The 17,326-nt window shown below is 44.5% G+C and overlaps 1 long non-coding RNA gene across 1 annotated transcript in view; it reads right to left on the bottom strand.

Annotated features, from left to right (window-relative positions):
- LOC110139385 (uncharacterized) overlaps positions 1-17,326 on the bottom strand; it is a 32,852-nt gene that overhangs the window by 5,860 nt on the left and 9,666 nt on the right. Inside the window, exons 2-3 of the long non-coding RNA XR_011482709.1 lie at positions 1,240-1,297; positions 8-171 (exon numbers count right to left, since the gene is read on the bottom strand). This is a non-coding gene — a long non-coding RNA (uncharacterized lncRNA). The remainder of the gene's footprint in view (positions 1-7; positions 172-1,239; positions 1,298-17,326) is intronic.

The raw sequence follows: 17,326 nt of genomic DNA on the forward strand, positions 1-17,326 counted from the left end.
TCCTCACCCCTTATCGTCTTGCCGCTCTCCCCATCTGTTTCTGAAGAAGGAGCCCATCCAGCATCCACCAGAATGACTGACTATATGATGAAGGCAGACTGGCCCAGAGAGACAGGCTGGTTACCTTGCTGCTAACCCAGATGGGGACTGATGCCCAGGGCTCTGCAGGCTCTAAGAAAAAATGGGAAAATAGGTGATTTGAGCCTTCAGATCTTTTCCCAATATTCTCATGCTATTCTCAGTCTCACCTATCCATTCATTTATTCATTCAACAATACTGATTAAGGACCTACTATGTACTAGGTCCAGGAACAAGCGAAGAATAGGGCAGACATAGTCCCTGCCCTTGTCGTGTTAATAGGAAGAAAAGGAATAACTTTACTGATAGATTGATGTTCAGCGTATTGGCAGAGACTAAGTTCTTGGGCTTCCCTGGTGGTTCAGCTATAAAGAACCCACCGACTGATACAGGAGCTGCAGGTTCGATCCCTGGGTTGGGAAGGTCCCCTGGAGAAGGAAATGGCAACCCACTCCAGTATTCTTGCCTGGAAGTCTCATGGACAGAAGAGGCTGGTGGGTTATTGTCCATGGAGTTGCAAAAAAGTCGGACACAACTTAGCAACCAAACAGCCACAGTTTTTAATATTAAAAATGTGGGGCCCCCCAGAACTTTTAGTCCCCTCTGCAGAGTAGATTTTGAATAGGCGGGTCTTTCCAAGATTCTCAAGGCTCACTCCATAAGTAACTGTACTCTGGCTCCCCCAGCGTTCAGTTCTGCCTACACCTCTGACTTCAGCGCCCCCCACTCCCGTCCCAGTCCCTGACCCCTTTCCTTCTCCTGACTGTCCCAGCTCCTCCTCCCTCCCCCATCTCTGTCTCTTTCACACACTTCGCCTTCAGCCCAGCCCTCGCTGCAAGCAAGAACAGCAGGACTAATTTCATTTCTCTCCTTTTCCTTTGGTGAGTCGATCTGTGACAACCCTTTTTATGCATTTAATTCATTCTCAATTTCTCATAATCAGGGGGATGGTATCCCCTAAGGTTAGGTGAGAGCTTGTCAGAAAAAAAGAAAAAAGGCAGGGTAAATTCACTGAGGTAATCAGAGTCTATCTCCACTTCCCACTGCCCATGGAACTATTAACTAATATCGCTCTCTAATCTTTTTTGTACTTATTTATTTTGTGGCGAGAAACTAGTGTTATAAACACCCCTACTGTCAAAACTTGTCATCCCCATTACCTCAAGGCGGGCTTCATCTCTGTTATTCTAATTTCAGAGTTCCTCAAATTCACAGCCGCTGGAAATTGAGTACAAAATCCATTATCATTTGTATATTTTAATTATGCAAATGAGGCAGCTCAGCTGCGATGTCCGGGACCTGCAGGGATGCCTGACTTGATTCTGGGTGATTACAATTTATCCAGTCGAGTCACTTTAATTGTAACAAGCTAATTACATTGTTTCATTTGGCTTTAACAAAGGAAAAAGAGACAGGAAGCTGGATGTGGCTCAGGCCCCCGGAACAGACCGCTGCTGTCTCCCGATTGCCCAGCGGAAATGGCCCAGGGACTGGGTACGAGCGTTCTGTGCCCAATGGAGGGGCTAGTGGAGGACCCCAGAGAAAGGTCAGTGGCCAGATAGTAGAGGCAGCTTCCCCACGCCCCCCGGCAGAGGCCTGCCCAGAGTGGAGTCTGCCCAGCTGATGGGAGGACTGTCATTCCAGCAGGAGTTTATCCACGAGCAAGCCTGACCTTGAAGAGATCAGACCACCTTACAGAAGGGCCTTCTCCACTCCAGCTTTTCACGGCCCCAGGCTGATATCCTGAAGACCCACCAAATTTCCACTGTTGGTGAATCTGTGAGTGTGTGTAATGTTTCTGGCTAAATCTGTGCTTCGGCCAGTGAGGACCCAGTGGAAGTGTTTCCACGGTGACACAGAGGAATCTGCAGACATAGGCAAGGGAAGGAGGGCAGAGAGGAGACAGCCGTTGGGCACACTCTACCAAGGGTTGGGATGCTTTGCAGATTCACTCACTAGGGTCATACTTCAATTTCTTTGACCAATGATAAACATGTATCCATTTGACCTGGAAGTAGCTGTTTTCTCTCCCAGCTGCCAGTAAGCAGAAAGTGCTTAAGTTTATAAGTGTGTTCAAGGTTTCAGCAGAATGAGAGTCCCCTGGAAGCACAAGGCTCATGTATATTTACAAATGACCATTCCTCATAACAGAGTTATAGCAGGCCCAGAATTACACTGTTTGCCACAAAGGACTCATATTTATGGTCATTAACTTGAGGTGTTGCCATGTTTTTTTCTAATGAATTAGTTTGGTTCACCTCCCCCCAGGACCAGAGCTCATGACCTTTCCACCCCTGAGTCTGGGCCAGACAGAACCTGTGACCTCCGCTGCCTACAATAGGCATCAAACTCAACATCAAAGCCCAAAGATTAGGCTAGTGTCATTAGCCCAAAGCCTAGTGACATCAGCAAATCATTAATAACTGATATGTATGGAGGTTTATTGAGACTCTTCTGATTACAGTCTCCACTTCCAAGATGTTTTACTCTAAAGACAGAAACAAGGCTTACATGTTTTTAATAGAGACAACACTGGGAGACAGGAGGTGATCTGAGGAAAGAGACATCCACAGGGCCTGAGACAGTAGTCATAATAGCCAAGTTCATGGTTGAAGGGGCCGGGTTCCCGATGAGGTGAGCACGGAGTGGGGTCAAGGCAGTGATCCTGATGTTATAAAGGATGCCTGATCATTAGCATAAGGGCTTGCAGGTATAACGGGAATGACGTGGCCAGTCTCCTGTGGTGGGGGAGATTGCTGGACAGTGGGAAAGGTGGGAACAGACTCTGATGAGCCAGGAATGCCAGGCAGAGTGTAGTGCCAACCTCCTAGAGCTAAACAAGTGAAGCAAGGGGCATGGTCTTCCCCATCAAGCCCACCACGTAGTGGCATGTCTATCTGCCAGACAAGCCTGAACGCCAGGGAGCCAAGGGAGCCTGGGGGATGGACAGAACGGACAACTGAATGACACCATCTGCTGTCAGCAGGATTCAGGATGAAACGCTTCTTGGTGAGGCTGGGGTGAGGCTGGGGCGTGCCTTGGGAAGATTTTTGGAAGGACAAGGTTGTGTCCCAGTGGATCAGCAGGAGGAAGAGACTTGTGGATGGAGGAGCAGCATGAGCAAAGATGCCAAAGGAAGAGACAGTGGCAGACGCTGGAAGGAGAGAGGTGGAGACATGGCTGGTGGGTACACGTGAGGCCAAGGCTGCGTGACTCTGTTCCGGGAACAGGCTCTGTGCCACTGAGTCCTAGACTGTCAATTTCTTTTCCTTCCCCTGCTGCCTGGACACCCAAAGAGGAAACCTGGTGTCATGTCCAGCCTGGGACTGCACCGTTGGAGGGAAGTGGAAGGAAGAGGAGAGAAATAGGGGAGTTTGAGAAAAATGGCACATGGCTGGAATGAACATTTATTCAACCACCAATCAGCTAGGTGGTTGATACTATGTCACTGAAGTGCCCAGAACCTGTTTTACCTAATCCATCAAAGGTGAGAGGGCAGGGGGTAGACAATGTGATCTGCAATCAACAGGATATGGAGGTCTCCTGAATCAAGAATTTGGTACATTTATATCTCACTAGGTGATGTCAGCCTCTGTTCAGAAATACTGCTCTGCATTGGGAGAGTGGTTGGTACAAAAAGAAAAAAAAATTGAGACTGCCGCTTCTGCGTGAATTCTCCAGCTCTAAGTAAATTAGAGCCAGATGCCCAGTTCCTCATCGCTCCATCAGATGACTCCATGGAGTAATTATGATACTTTATGGGCATTAACTCACTGATTCTCATCATGCCCTGAGAGGGAAGCGCTCCGATCATTATCTTCTCTGTACCCAGGGAGGGGGGAACATCTCATTCTCTCCGTGTGTGCCTCCCGACAGCACCTGTCCCCCGCCTGCTCTGGTAGGAGAACGCCAGGACCAGCCACACTCTGGGAAGATGGATGAGCCCGAATCAAGGTTCTGGGAAAGAGAAAGCAGTGACGGTGGGGGAGGACGGTCCAACAGCAGAGGGCTCAGAGAGAGGCATCTAGAGGGAGGGAAACTGGCTAAGCTCGACACAGTAATATCTGAGGGAAGCAGAAGACAGCTCTCAGCACTGGAACCATCTAGCCTTGGAAGAGGGAGGAAGCACTGAGGCTAACCTGGGGCGGCAGCTTGAAGTTGAAAGGAGGGGATAGTCATGATGAGGAGATGGGATCAAGGGGCATCCCTGGGACGTGCCGAGTAGGGACCTCAAGAAAGTACCCACTAGCTCTTCTGTCCCTCTTTCAAAGACTCCTCACATGGGGGCACATCTTAAGTGCTTCTTCATTCCAGAAATCTTACAATTATTAAATCCTAGAGTTTACACTAACATAAACTATCTTTTTTAATGATCAGGTGACTGAAGCCCAGAGAGGCGAAGCAAGTGACCTAAGGTCACACATCAAATGGGTGCTGTCTCTGGGACTGGATCACACATCTCCTAATTCCCACAGGCTTGGATGGCATCACCAACTCGATGGACATGAGTTTGAGTAAACTCTGGGGGTTGGTGATGGACAGGGAGGCCTGGCGCGCTGCAGTCCATGGGGTCGTAGAGAGTCAGACACGACTGAGCAACTGAACTGAAGTGAACCAATATCATCTTCATGTCTCTTCTCTGAATTCCTTCCCTCACTTAAGGGAACCCTGCCACCTGGCTCTCAATATTATGCTCTCATACAATTCACTCCTTCTCCCTCCAAATAAATCAGAAAATTGTCACAGGCCAAAACCATGCCTTGGGCATCCCCAGTGGCACCCTCTGAGTCTAAGCCAGGATTAGGCACATAGAGTGAGGAAGGACAGGACCTGTTCGATGAGAGCATGTGTGGATCCCGACCAGAGGTGCCAGGCCAGGAGGGAAGATTGGAAATATTAGTGGGGGAGCTGGGGTGGGGGAACTCGGAATTAGCCAACAAATAAGCCAGGAGGGAGGAGATAGTCATGAACATCTGCCATCATTGAAACCACCAGCCAAACAGCCCTCAAAGCCCATGAGGAACCATGAACAAATGGGGTCTCTGGGCTTCTGAGAGCAAGTGACCTCCCACAGAGCATGGGGCATGGTGGGGATGAACACCCGGGGCTGTGCAGGCATGGGAAAAGGAAACATGGGCTGAAGGCATGGCAAGGCAGGATTATCCACCCTGCACACTGCCAAGGGCACAGGTGTTGGCGGAAAGGTGAACGAGAAGGGGCTCTGTCCACCCTTCGGCTTGTTCTGCTTAAGCAGATGGCTTTAGCCTGTCTATACATTACCATGTTCAAGACTGTATTATTGGGGTGATCTTTCTTTGTCTTCTACCTATACATGGCCCTAGAGCCACTGCCACTATGACAGAATGTCAGAAGTCTCCAAGATGGGGAGTCTTGCAGAGCCTGGTGCCACCCCTTGCAGGGACCCCCACAATGGGGCCACCCCCAGATTCATCATCCAAAGACTGGCCGGGGCAGCTCCACCCTTCCGTCTCTCTGTGTCTCAGAGATAAAGGCAGGCATCCCATCCTGCTGTCCACACCTGCCATACGATAGATGGCAGGCTCTAAATAATTAACGAGAATCATTTTGTAATGCGCTGACCCCTGAACATTGCACATCACTCATTCTGATACTCCTGCTCTCCTCTGCTCCCTCTCCGTCTCTTTCATTCCAACAGCTCAGCCTTCTCTCTTGGGCGTCCACCAAACACCACATCAAGGGCAAGTGCCCCTCTGCATTTAGTATAAGATGCATCATGTCAGCAAGAGTGTCTGGCCTCTGAGATTCCTTTGATAACACAAGTGATTGGCATAGGTGGCTGGATGGGGAAGGTGTTGAGGCCAGGGCTGCTCCTGCTTGGGTTGAGGGGTGCCTTGGATTCCTGGGACTCACCCAAACGTTCTGGCCTGGGGGAGGCCACCCTGAAGAGCCATGGGCCTGGAAGAAGAATCTGATGACAGTCTGGGTGACTCTGCCCTCCAGGGCCTCATCCTCTATGTGAGACAAAAAGCCACACACAGGAAGTACTAAGATCTACACAAGTTCCCTGAAGAATTTCCTCTGTCCCTGAATTTCATGCCAGCCTATTTGTACGGATATCTCCTGTGTGCCCAGGTCAGTAAGGCTGATGTGGAAAAGTATGATAGAAGACTAACCCCCCTCCCCCTTGTCTGGGTGCTTGTTATCCAACTGGGAAATGGGGACTCAAATACAAAATTATTAGGAAAAACTCAAAAGTCTGAAATGTTCTAGGAGACATATAAGACATTAATGTTCCCAATTACCTCTGAAGAGTAGAAAGAAGTGTCTTTTTTATTTTTTTACAGTTTCATTAAGATATAATTAACAGATAAAACTGTATATATTGAAAGTGTACAATGTGATAATTTACTATATTAATGTATATTTTGTAACATGATTACCACTATCAAGATGGTTAACCCATCCATCCCCTCTTCACCTAGTTTCTGGTGTGTGTGTGTGTGTGTGTGTGTGTGTTGAGAATGACTAAGATATACTCTCTTAGATTCATATTCATCAAGGATATTGATCTTAATTTTCTTTTCTCTAATTGTCCTTATTTGTCTTTGGAATCAGAATAATACTGGCTTCCTAAAATAATTTTGGAAGTGTTCTTTTTTTTCTCAATTTTTTGGAAGAGCTTGAGAAAGATTGGTATTAATTTTTCTTTAAATGTTTTAGAGAATTCATCAATAAAGCCATCATGTCCTGGGTTTTTCTTTGTTGGAAGTTTCTGATGAATCATCAATATTCTATTCAGATTTTCTACTTCATCATGATTTAGTCTTGGTAGGTTATGTTTCCAAAATTTATCCATTTCTTTTGGTTGTCCAATTTGTTGCTCTGTAATTGTTCAGAGTATTCACTTATAATCCCTTGTATTTCTGTGGTATCAGTCGTAATGTCTCCTCCCTCATTTTTTTTATTTGAGTCTTCTTTCTTTTTCTCTTAGTCTAGCTAGAGTTTTTTTCTATTTTGCTTATCTTTTCTTTAAAAAATCAATTCTCTTTTTTTAGTATTTTATATCATTTTTCTAGTCTTTATTTCATTTATCTCTGTTCTGATTTTTTTTTGACTCCTTCTTTCTGCTATGCTTGAATTTCATTTGTTCCTTTTTAATTCTTATATATTCCAGGATAACTTTTGTAGATTCACTGTGACTTTCTACATAAACAATCATGTCATTATACCAGTTCAGTATAAAAGGATATAATTCAGAAACAGCCAGATGAAAGAGATGCATAGGACAAGGTAAGCAAGAAGGAGCGTGGGGAGTCCCTGCCCTCTCCAGATGCCTCTCTCTCATCACCTCCACGTTTTCACCAACCCAGAAGCTCCACAAAGTTGTGCTTTGCCTTGTCACTCTTTAGACTCTATACTGCCCCAATTTTTTATTAATATATCAATGTATTACATTTTATAATTTTTTAAACACTCTTATAAAAAGAGATCAAATCAAGACTCAACTGTAAGCTTCTCTGAGGATCTGTGTTGGGCATTTTCTCTTTCTGTTATCACCTGGAACATTCCCTGGGCAACAGAAACACTGAATCAAGAATTGCTGAGTGTGGAATAAAGACAGTGCTATTTGAATGTTGAGCTGAGAGTAGAAAAGAATCTCAAAAGAAAGGGCAGTGGTGGGATGATGACCTTGAAAGTTTCAAAAAGGAACCAGAAGCAGGATCAAGATGGCAGAATCAGAAGACTCTAAGCTTACCTCTCCCAAACACATCAAAGCTACAGCTACATGTTTAGCAACTCTCACTGAGAATGACCTGAAGATTAGTGGAATGGCTTTTCTACAACGAATGCTATAAAGAAAGACCCACACAGATCCTAGTAGAAAGGAAGGGCAAGCAATATAGTCAGGACCCATACCCCTAGTGGATGACCCAGAAGAGGAGGGGCATATCACAGCCTTGGGGAGCTTCCCTAAGAAGCAAAGGGTTTGAAGCTCATATTAGGCATTCCAGTCTTAGCATCTGGCTCAGGGAAGACAAACCCCCACAGCTGGTCTGAAAGCAAGTGAGGCTTACTGAAAGGCTTGAAGAGCATGCACACAGATTTGATGCTTCCAGTCCCAACACAGAGGACACAGATTGAAAACTGCCTTGTGCTCTGGTCAGCTTGTTAAGATGGCGCCAACACATACCCCAGCCTGTTCTGCACTCCTGGCTGCAGCCCCTCCTGCTCCAGCATTGCTTCCCTCGGGATGAAAAGTTGGACACTGTCATCACTTTTGCATATGTATGTTCAATTCAGTTCAGTCACTCAGTCATGCCTGACTCTTTGCAACCCCATGGACTTGCAACATGCCAGGTTTCCCTGTCCATCACCAACTCCCAGAGCTTGCTTAAACTCATTGAGATGGTGATGACATCCAACTATCTCATCCTCTGTTGTCCCCTTCTCCTCCTGCCTTCAATCTTTCCCAGCATCAGGGTCTTTTCCAATGAGTCAGTTCTTTGCATAAGGTGGCCAATGTATTGGAGTTTCAGCTTCGGCATCAGCACTTTCAATGAATATCCAGGACTGATTTCCTCTAGGGTTGACTGGTTGGATCTCCTTGCAGTCCAAGGGACTCTCACCTCTCACATCCATACATGACAAAACAAAAAGGCAAACTACTGAACGGGAGAAGACATTGGTTAAATGACATGTCTAACACAGAATTAATAACCGAAATATGGGCTTCCACAGTGGCTCAGCAGTAAAGAATCCACTTGCAATGCAGGAGACACAGGAGACCTGGATTCAATCCCTGGGTCAGGAAGATCCCTGGAGGAGGAGATGGCAACCCACTCCAGAAATTTTTCGTGGGAAATCCCATGGACAGGGGGACCTGGAGGGTTACAGTTCATGGGGTCACAAAGAGTCAAGCACGACTGAAGCGACTGAGGACACACACACATAGAAAATATATAAAGAATTCATACAACTTAATATTTTTTAAAAATCTGGATTTAAAATGGGTGAAGGACCTGAAGAGGCATTTTTATAAAGAAGACATACAGATGGCCAACAAGCTGATGAAAAGCTGGTCAACATCACTAACCACTGGGAAAATGCAAATAAAAGCCACACTTAGATATTGCTCCACAGGTTTCAAAACGACTATCATCAAAAAGACAAGTGTTAGCGAGGATGTAGAGGAAACTGAACCCTCCTGCACTGTTGGTAGGAATGTAAATTGATGCAGACAACAGTTTGGCAATTCCCCTAAAATATTAAAAATAGCAATTTCACTCCTAGGTATACATTCAAAGAAAATGAAAAACACTAATTGAAAATTATATATGTACCTCAATAGTCATAGCAGCATTATTTACAATAGCCAAGTTATGAGAACCATCCAAACGTCCATCCAAGATAAGATAAGAGGTACAAACTACTAGTATAAAATAAATAAGTTACAAGAAGGTAATGTACTGCACAGAGAATATAATCAATATTTTATAATAACTTTACATGGAATATAATCCATAAAAATATTTAATCACTATGTTGTACACCTGAAGCTAGTATAATATTGTAACTCAACTATACTTCAATTAAAAAAGGAACCCCCCCAAATTGTAACTATATGTGGTGATAAATATTAAATAGGCTTATTTAATATTTAATATTGTGGTGATCATTTTACAATGTATACAAGTATCAAATCATTATATTGCACATCTGAAACTAATATAATGGTATATGTCAATTATATCACAATTTTTCTTTAATTTGGTAGAGAGGCTGAAGAAGTTTTAAAAATCTAAGTAAATTTTGAACTTTTGTAAACAATTTAAATAGTCTTAATCTAAAGAAAATAAAAATTGAAAAAGCAAAAGAGTACAGATGAACCTATTTGCAGGGTAGCAGTGGAGATACAGAGTTAGAGGACACACTTGTGGACACAGTAGGAGAAGGAAGGAGTGGGACAGATTGGGAGAATAGCATGGAAACATATATATCACCATACATAAAATAGATGGCAAGTGAGAACTTGCTCAAGTAGTGTTCTGTGACGACCTTGAGGGGTGGGACAGGGCGGGAGATGGGAGGGGGATTCAAGAGGGAGGGGATGTGTATACCCGTAGCTGATTCGTACTGATGTGTGGTAGAGGCCAAAACAATATTGTAGAGCAATTGTCCTCCAATAATTGTATTTTGTTCTATACTTAATACCGTACAGTTATAATCTTTGATCATTAAAGGGAAAAAAGAAAGAGAAAGAACCAGAAGGATAAAGATTTACACAAGGAGAGATGCAGGAAATGATGTCCAGGTTACAGGAAAATGTTAGCATAAGAACTTGGGGATGAAGAAAAGGAGGAAGGAAGGAATAAGCAAATGGAATTCCATAAGCCAAGGCAGGACGGTAGAGAGGGGAAAGAGGTGCTGCCAGTGAACGAAGGAGCATGGAGATAAACCAGGGAGGCAGCATGGAGCCCGCTTAGGGAGGCCTTGGCTCTGCCCTAAAGGTTGGAAGGACATGCATGTGGTTGGTCTGCTGCCTGGATTACATGCAAGTGGAATCCTCCTGGATATGTGAAAATAGGTGAAGAGAGGAGATAATCCAACAGGACAAGCTGGCAGCACAATTGTGTCAGCATAATTTGGTCAAAACAGGAGTGTCCTAGCTCAGTTTTGGGTGTGTAGCTGGCACCCAATAAATCCCTGCCATGGAGGTGCTTAACTGAGTCAGGAGCTGGTTCAGCATAAGTTCCCGAGGAACAGGTTGTGCATCTTCTGCCTCTCCGATGTCCGCTTTGGCCCTGACTCTGCCCACAAAAGCCTTGCCTCTTGTACTGCCGTAAGCCTCCTGTCCTTCCTCATGCCTCTTTTAGGAAGCAGGAAGTCACCTCCCCAATCCAGCACCCGCCCCCTCCTTCGCAGGAAGTGGGGTCTATAAAACACGAGGCTCCTTGGGGTTCAGCCCAAGTGTGATTATGAACCCCATTTGGTAGACTTTGAGTAAAACAAACAGGAAAAGCAAACTATGTTTTCTCCAGTTTGAGCCCAAGTAATGCCAACCATGGGACTCAAAAACTCCAGGCTGTGGTGAGAGGCTGGGATAATTACACTGATGGGCTTCCAAAGATTGCAGAGAAGTAATAAACAGTAAACAACACAAGCAACATTCTTTTCTCCCAGGCTCTGGTTGATTTTGGTGAGACTCTTAGTTGCATTTTTGTGGATCCCACCTTTGGCAAGATTGTAGTGCCCAAAAGCTTGAACTTCAACATTTGTCTTGGCCTTTGTAAACCAATTCTTGTCTCCCAGCCCCGCCCTGTCTCCCCAGCACCCAGCACATTTCTCCTGCCCCAGCCTCTCTTGTAATAAGAAAATGATCATAAAGTGAAGAACACTTAGTTATGATTCATTTCAGTATTTATCCAGCCTGGGAAACTCTATGCTCATCATAATTACAGGGCAGTAAAGATGAGCATGATCTAGCTCATGTTCTCAAGAAACTATGGACCTAGTGGTACAGGATTACACTGGCTAACATGGGAGGATAAAGTGATGCTCATTTGGGATGCGGAAGAGGGGCTCTGAGTACATCAGCTGGGAGATGGCCCATTATTTGCGGTCAGTCTGGAAAGATTCATAAAGGAGGACATGGGCCTTGATGGCAGTCTGGGTTTGACAAGCAAAGACAGGGCAGTGTTGAAGGGAGTACAAGAGAGATGGGGCTGGAGAAGAGGGTTGCCAGGAGAGAGAATGAGCTGGGCCAAAGGCAGAGAGATGGCAAACCTGAGGACTTGTTGAGAGAGCAGGGGGTTGTTCCTCCTGGAAGGCTATAAAGAGCAGTGTTCTACTTAACCCCACAAGCAATGGGAGACATTAAAGGTGTTGGGGGCTCAAGGGTGGTCCTCATCCTGGTTCTCCACCAATGAAGAGAAAGGTAAGGTTATTTAATGGGGAGGAAAAAATGTTTAACCTCTTCAAATGCATCTCTACTGAGGGAATTTCCATAGTGGAATTCTTAAGGCAGCTCAAGGGGAAATTGGAGAAACATAATTATTCTTTAAATCCAAGCATGTTTTGAAAATTCCACTCACATTTCTTCAGTGCTTATAAGGAGCTGAGCACTACGACAAGTATTTTACATAGTTGATTTCATTGATGCTGAAAGGTTGGGTTCTCTTCCACAATTTTACAGAAGAAGAAACTGAGATTCCAAATGGTTCAGGGTCACAGAGCAGCAACTGGTGGGGAGAGAATACACGTCCACTTTACTCTAACGCCTAAGGTTTCCCCATCACCCCATGCTGCTCTGGGGACCTCCTATATGTTGCATGCATACAGTCAAGCTGCCCTTCTGCAACAAGTGCCAGCCAGGAGCAAGGCACTAGCCAGAAAGGAGCTTTTTGGGGGGTCAAGAGCAAGGTCAATGGAAAGTTGCTGACTCGGGAAAAAGTCATGGCCTGGGGGCCTGGGGTGGAGGTCTCCTTGAGAGTGGTAATCCACTGTGTGATCCTGGGCGAGTTACTTGACCTCCCTGACTTTCTCATCTGGAAAATTAGGACTAGAGTGATGACTGGGGAATTGTTTCAAGCAGCAAAATCATTTTCTTCAAAATGAAATTATAAATGAAATCAATAAAAATGAGACTGCCTTTGTTGACGCTGGCGGGGGGATGGAGAGGTCAAGGGTCCAGACGCTACAAACAAGTTTTTAAATTTTAATTTTAAAATTACATACTACCATTGAGGAAACAAGAGTCCAGAGAGCTGAGTAAATTGAGCAGGACACATAACTGCTCAGGGGGGCAGAACTGGGATCCTAACCCAGGCAGTCCTGCCCAAAGTTTATGCTCCCGTTGTCTTCCTGGCAAGAGCCAAGCTAATGCTTCATTGAATACTGCACATTTACAAGCTATCAGATACAAAAGTTAAGGTTCATAATGGCAGTAATCCTCCACATTGGTCCATGCTAAATGAGAGACTGCTAGGTAGGCAGATATAAATATAGACTTTATTATACCACATCACGAGGCAGGGGAGTTAATGTTGCTGGGAGAACATTCATTTCCACATTTCCTTACTTTTGCATGTCTTAATTTGCAACTTAATGTGGCATTATCATAATTTTTTGCATTATGTAATGATTAAAATGAAGCGTATCATATTTATTGATTTATTTGATTTATTTAAAATGTAACTATTGCCCCAGGGCAGGTACATGTACAAAATATAAATGCAACAGTTAAATTGAATCCAGCAGATAAATTTCCCATTAAGAAAAGACATTTCAAGACTGTCAAGACAACGAGAAATGTCTTCCCAGAATCATCAGGAGAGAAGAAATCTTGATAGGTCATCTGGTCCAACCCTCTGCCTCAGGCAGAATTGCTCCTAATCCCCCAAGACTGAGCACCAATCAATTCAACTTTCTGACAGTCTCTTAGGAGAGGCACATCCTACCATACTGTCCTCCCTCTGGCTTCAACCCCAGTATCTCCTTTCTGAGTCAATCCAGACTTTTTGTTCCTGGACTCTGTGACCCCAGATAACTCTCTCCTTTAGTTCATAATCACCCCATTCTCAAAGTCTATTCCTCATTCCATTTCTTGCTGACTCATTTCTCATTCCACACCTCCACCTCCTAAAAAGACCCATGTTAAGAGATCAGCTTCTTTTCATAGCATCCAAGAAACTTCCAGTCAACAGGAAAACCACTCCAGCATCCCATGCAGAGCAGGAGCCCTGTAGACACACCCCGAAACTGCTGGACATCCAGTGTTTGCCAGAGCATTCTGACGCTGAGACACCCATCGTTGAGGGGAGACTCTGAGTCTGACACTGTGGGGACACCCCTCCAGGTAACTTTCTCCAGTCCAGCCTAGGATTTCACTCTTCTTTCCATTGTTTCAGTAGAATTTAGAATATTGGGTTGAATTACATTGAGAATGTATTTCAAAGCCTTCCCTTCATTCAAGAGCACAAACAGTCAAAACATTCTGGGTAACAAAGATCCCATTCACCTTCCTCATCCTTCCCTCTCACGATTCTCACTATTCCTTCTATGTGCTTCTCCTGCTAGGTCACTGAACATGGTCCTAAATACCTATGCTTCAGTTTCCACCCATCCTAATAATAGTATAATCTTTATCACTGATAACAAGACTATTAAAGATGACATTTATGGAATGACTCCTAGGCAGGAATCAGAATTTAGTCCAGTACTATCAACTAACAACTTGTCTTACCCTAATCAACCTTTTCATTTACTGAATGGGTGAGTTGGACTGGAGCAGAGGTTCTCAAGCTTTTACTTTTGATCATAGACTCCTTTCTTTAAATGAAATCTGTCTTAGCCTGCTTAGACTGCCATAACAAAACACCACAGATGCATGACTTGAACAACAGCTGTGAATACTTTGCTGAGCCCCGGGGATGCAACAGTGAATGAGAGGGACAGTCGTGGTACAAGCCCTCACGGGGCTGATGCACTAGAGTGAGAAGCTAGTAAGAACCAAAGCTAAACACATTGTTCAATGGATTACATAAACACAGTTGTGATAAGAAACAAAAGGAGATGTTCACAGTTCAATAAAAGCATAGAGTTGGGAGCCTTGACCTAACACGGAAGTACAAGGAAACTCTTCTGGAGGAAGGGACATTTGAGCTGGGTACTAACATATGAGCAGGAATTACCTATAAGCTAAGGCTGGTAATGAAGGTGTGGAGAGAAAGAGGAGAGAGGCTTCCAGAGGAGGAAACAGGAAAAGAAAGTGCATATCAATACAAAAAGTGGAAGGATTTGAGAATTTAAGACAGGAAATTAACAGAATTTCAGTTTACCTTGAAGGTCAGACTGAGGCTCCTGGCCAAAGTGTTCAAGAAAAAATTAAACAAATGAATGTGTAAGTGTTGCCATTGCGCTAAAAACAGTGACGGTTGCCCAGGGGCCAACTGGGAAAGACAGCAGCCGTTTCAACTGAAAGTTCGTGTCCCCCTAAAATTCTTACGTTGAAGCCCAGCTCACAGTGTGATGGCAGTCAGAGGTGAGACTTAGGTGCTTAGGTCATTAGGGTGGAGCCCTCGTGGATGTGATTAGTGCCCCTACGATAAAGAGACCCCTGAGAGCTCCCTTGCCCCCTTCCACAATGAGGACACAGCGAGAAGGACAGCTCTTGATCTCTAGCCCAAGAATAGACTCTCACTAGACATTGAATTTGCTGGTCCTTCGATCTTAGGCGTCTCCGACTCCAAAACTGTGAGAATTAAATAACTGTTGTTAAACCCATCCAGTTGAAGGTAGTTTGCTACAGCAACACAAACAGACCAAGATAACAGTTTATATTAAGACAAGAGGTGGGTGGGTTTTTCAGGTCACCATAAACTCAGTGTGAATTAACAAAGCTGCAAAAAAATAAAAGAAGAAGAAACAAATTAAAACATTTATGTGATTTTAATTTCCATATCAAGGAAGGTGAAGGCACCACTGTGCTGTGTATTAGAGAAACCACACCTGCACTTCTATTGCCTTCTTCTGGCCTCTAGATTTTAGAAGGAGCACTAAGCCTAGTGTGTTTCCAGAGAAATGGGGATGAGAAGATGCTAAGAGTTTCCTTCTGTGTGAAAGAGTGGAATTATAAATTCTCAAAGGTTCCTTGCAAGAACTTCAATATTCTTTGACTGAACTGATTACTTTCCACGTAGCTATCAGTTCCTGCTAGACTCGTCACTCCTCTTCTGAATTCTGGGGGCTTTGCTGAGGTGTAAATCACTCTTGTAGAGAATGCAAATGGTCAGAATTGCTTGGAAGACCAGGCCTTCCTCCCTCCTGCCATTTCTCTCCTCCTCCCCAGGAGGCCCTGACACAGAGCAGTCATCCTCTGAACATGGCTTTCAAAGCTGCATGCATGATTGAGTCTTCCTTGCTTCCAACTTCCTTCCAACTTTCTGGCTTATTGTGTGGAAATGTCTGGTGTGAGGAAAGGACCAAGATCCACATCACTGCAGTGACAGGAGCCTTCTCCAAATGAATTTCCACTGCAGGTGGTTAATACAGACATCAGGAAACCAGGTCTCAGTGATGGGAGCACAGCCTCTGCAACCAGGACTCAAACAACAACAAAAAAGAGCATGTTTTCAACAGCTAAAGTGGATTCCTGCATCCTCCGACCACAAGGAGACTGAGGTCCTGATTAATCCCACCTATCTCAGGTATGTAGATAACAGCACCCTTATGACCGGAAAACAAAGAGGAACTCTAGAGCCTCTTGATAAAAGTAAAAGAGGAGAGTGGAAAAAGTTGGCTTAAAACATAACATTCAAAAAACAAAGATCGTGGCATCCAGTCCCATCACTTCATGGCAAATAGATAGGGAAACAATGGAAACGTTACAGACTATTTTCTTGGGCTCCAAAATCACTGCAGATGGTGACTGCAGCCACGTAATTAAAAGATGCTTACCTCGGAAGAAAAGCTATGACTAACTTAGCACATTAAAAAGCAGAGCCATTACTTTGCTGACAAATGTCCATTAGTCAAAGCAATGGTTTTTCCAGTAGTCATGTATGGATATGAGAGTTGGACCATGAAGAAGGCTGAGTGCTGAAGAATTGATGCTTTTAAACTGTGGTGTTGGAGAAGACTCTCGAGAGTTCCCTGGACTGCAAGGATATCCAACCAGTCCATCCTAAAGGAGATCAGTCCTGAATGTTCATTGGAAGGACTGATGCTGAAGCTGAAACTCCAATACTTAGGCTACCTGATGTGAAGAACTGACTCGTTAGAAATGATGCTGGGAAAGATTGAAGGCAGGAGAAGGGAATGACAGAGGATGAGATGGTTGGGTGTTGGGTGGCGTCACCGACTTGCGGGACATGAGTTTGAGCAAACTCTGGGAGGTGGTGATGGACAGGGAAGCCTAGCATGCTACAGTCCATGGGGTTGCAAAGAGTTGGACATGACTGAGCAACTGAACAACAACAATTTCATTCATACATGTATCCTTGAGTCCACTAATGCCAGCACTCGAAGAAAATCCTTCCCTCTTTACTCATCTAATGAGCATTTCTTGAATACCCCATATCTCCTTTTCCCTGTGCAAAGGGCATAAGGAGAAAAAAAAAAAAAAACTCTTCTCACATGTGCCGATGAGAGTGCGATGATGTTCCATTGCTTTGGAGTTTGCTCTGTAACTCTTTGTACATAAAGTACAAAATCAGGCAAAACTTGTATATGTTAGGAGTCAGACTGGGGGCTGGCAAAAGCTGGAGG

This window comes from Odocoileus virginianus, chromosome 22, assembly GCF_023699985.2.
Source record: "Odocoileus virginianus isolate 20LAN1187 ecotype Illinois chromosome 22, Ovbor_1.2, whole genome shotgun sequence".
In the NCBI taxonomy this organism is placed as follows: domain Eukaryota; kingdom Metazoa; phylum Chordata; class Mammalia; order Artiodactyla; family Cervidae; genus Odocoileus; species Odocoileus virginianus.